The following is a 3,699-nucleotide window of genomic DNA, read 5'->3' as shown; positions in this document are numbered from 1 at the left end:
ATCTTGGGAGTCAAGGAGACATCAATTCCTTCTGTAGTTTTCCTGAGCGATCTAGATATAGATCCATTTGGGTTTGGATAAAAACAGAAGACTACACAACACCCACCGACTCTTCCCATGTCCTAACCACCTTATTTTAAAGTCACACATGTATTTTTTTATTTGATGGAAAGCTGTTTTGTTCCTAAACATTGTGGAGAAGATAAACACTGCCTTCTTGAAATAGTAAAAAACAGTACAAACTGCTAGCCATTTTTTATTCATACTGACTTAAACACAAAGCCCTGTACATTCCTATTTCAATCTCAATTTACTCATTAGTCAAGTAAAAAAGTTAACATGCCAGAGTAGATAAATAACAGAAGGGCACTGTATAAGGGCAAGAGTAAGAAGCATTTTATACTTTAAGATAATGAAGCATTTCTATTTAAGGGCTAGACATCACTACTCCGGGGTTAGGATAGTTTGTTTCCTTTTTTCTATAAGTTCCACTACAATAGTCACCAGCTCCAAGCAGAATTGGGCTCTTAGTTATATTTTATATCTATAATTAAATTCAACAGAAAAATGACAATCTCACTTTCAGTGTTGGTAGATGTTACCATTCTGGTTTGAAAAGTTTGTCGCTGTAGTTGAAAATAAAATTAGGCCTTTCCTAAGCTAGATTTGAAGTCTAACATATTTAGTATATTTGTCAAATGTTCTTGAAATTTCACGAAGACCTATGTAAACTCAAATGATCAAAGTTGTGACAAGAAAGATAATAGACACCTTTTGTATGAAACTCAAAGTAGAAGATTACATACCAGAAAGAATCTAGATCATCTACTCTAATATCCTTGGTTTATAAGGTAGGAAACTGAGACCAGAAAGGATACGTGACATTCCTGAAGTTCACCATGGTTGATTCAGAATGCTGGATGATTCCACAACTTAACCTTTGAGCTAGTATGCTCTGGTATACACACATTAAACTAGCACTAGTTTATAAATATTTGCAGTTAGCAGTAATATTTAGCATTGCATTTACTCATCCATCATTTTCTCTTCAATTCTTCAGATGGTTCTGATGACAGTGTTACACAGGCATTTTACAAAAGGGGAGATTAATACACACAGAAAAGTCTTAAATTAAATGTAAGGCAAACATTTAAAGTGTTTCTGATTTCTTTTGGTACCAATATCACCCACATCGACTCTTTCAATCATTTTAATCGATTATTCTTTCTGTGTTTGTAAGAATTATAATGTGTTATACTTCATTTTAGTGAATTAATTTTACATCTTCCCCCAGAGGTTCAAAGTTTTCAATACCTTTCTTTAAGTACCTCACAGGATTCTATAGAGTACTAGGAGAGTAGAAGTATTAAGTAATCAAAACAATGTGGAAAATATTGTATATGTTTCTTATTTCTAAAAGCATTGTTTTTAATGTGAAGATTTTGACAATCAGAGCCAAAATAAATAGCTAATACAATTTTATTTCAAACTTCATTTGTGAGGGTTTCTTTCAGCAATAAGTAGAATGCATCTGGTTATTACTAGATGATTTGATTGAATTCATTTCAAGAAATATACAAAATCCCATACATGAGTGGTAGTAATGTCAACATTAGACATTCATCATCATGTTATAATTTTCATAGGAAAGAAACGTCATTTTCCATTATAGTCAGTCAATTATCTTTATGGTTCCTTGTGATACCAATAAACCAATGACTCCACCCTTGAGAGCTCAGATAGACTACAATCAATCCTTCCAAAATTAACTTTGACAAGCAAGGAAGCACACAAAAAAGTCTTTTAAAATAGGACAATGAATACATGAATTTATAATTTTATTTAGCAATTCAAATGAAAGGTCAAATCATGTCCCTGGGCCAGGAAGTAGGAATGACTATTGTTAGACAGTAATTTAATAAGTGAATGAATGGGCAACTAATCTTGCAGTCATGGTAACCAATTTCTCTGTGGCCATACTGAAAACAGATTTGCCTGAGAAAGTAAAAGTTCTCATTTTATTCATACAGCCTAGATTTCATATAAGAAAAAAACTGAGGCATAAACAAGCATTTGCTGTTAACATTTTCAATGTTTGCTATTAAGAAAATGATACTTCGGATGCCTATAACAATGGTAAACATTTGACAAAATATTGTCCACCGTGGTTATTTTTATCAAAGCAATAAATTGGCATACATTAAATTATAAAGCATAAAATTATAAATTATAAAGCATTATGTTGCATATATTTATATATTATACATATAATTTTATGCAATTAAATATATTATATATAAATTATAAAGCGTTAAATTATATGTATATATAATTTAATTATAAAATTAAAAATTATAAAGCATAAACAAGGATCCTAAGCTATGTTTCTGAATCTGCTGATATTAAAAGCAAGCTTGTATGACAATGTGTCCACTATTAAAGAAAAGCTTCTGATTAGATTTAGAAAAGACAAAAGATGAAATGTACATTTGTACATGCAGATAGTCCACACAAAAAAACCAGTAAACTGTACACCTAAAACTAGTATAATATTGTATGTCATCTCTAATTTAATTTTTTTAATTATAAAGAAAGAAAAAGCAGTAAACTTCCCACTTTCTAATGACATCTAAATATATACTACTTTTTTTTTTAATGTATATGTATCCTTTTTGGTATTAAAGGTGAGAACTGATAAATGCCATAGCAGTGTATGAAATTCTGAGGCCATAAGGTAAGTAAAAGGATATTCGATATACAACTTAGGACAAGTTTAGGATTTATTAGGATTCATGACAAGATTTATGCTATAGATTCAAAGTCTCCCATTCCTTCCTCTTTAAAATCATTTGTAATGGAACACCTAGTAGAACAAAGATCTTTTAACTGAACAATAAGCTACTTCTTGGAGTGGTAGGGGAGCTACAAGGTTAGAGAGAGAGAGAGAGAGAGATGAAAAAAATTAGAAATATTGGAAAATCTGTACGATTTTAGGAATATTCCGGTTGAGAAGAAGAAACTGAGGATCCAGAAGAGATAATGAAGGTGCTAGAAAAGAGTTTTCACATAGGAGAGACCCAAAACATCGTGTTTATTTTACAGATAATGCAACTGAGGTTAAAAAGGTTCTGTAGCTTCCCCATAGTAATTTAGCTTAGTTCCTGAAATAGACCTAGAACTTTACCACCCAATCTTTATCTGAATGTGCTTTCAATTACACTGAGCAGAAGTTCCTTACTTTCTTGGTCCCTGAGACACTGTGATGTTATGACCCTACTTTTAAGATAGGAAAACAACTATATCCTGAAGCAATCTTTTTTCCACCAGGGCCTGGTCTAACTGCAACTGATAAAACACTTGAAGGCAGCATTTCTTTGAAAGGGATGTTTTCCTCCTGTGTCCTTCAACCTAAAAGGAGTAATCAAATTTAAAACTACAAAGATAATGCTTCTTGAAATAGCTTTACTCCATAAAGAAATTATCAGATATCTTAGTTAATTTTTTTTCTCTGTGAAGGAAAAAGTGCAAAAAATCTCATGAAATGCAACCAACTAGAGTCACTAAAAAAAAAAAAAAAAAAAAAAAAAAATGCTTCCGTGTTCAAAAAAGTCTTGGGAGAAAATATAGGCCCTCTGGAATATAAGGAAAAAGAATCATGCTAAGAAATGGAGGCAAAGCTTATGAGCCAAATATAACACA

The sequence above is a fragment of the Rhinolophus hipposideros genome (genome assembly GCF_964194185.1).
Source record: "Rhinolophus hipposideros genome assembly, chromosome: 9".
Taxonomy (NCBI): domain Eukaryota; kingdom Metazoa; phylum Chordata; class Mammalia; order Chiroptera; family Rhinolophidae; genus Rhinolophus; species Rhinolophus hipposideros.
The sequence above is the reverse complement of the archived record's forward strand: the minus strand, read 5'-3'. Positions refer to the sequence as shown.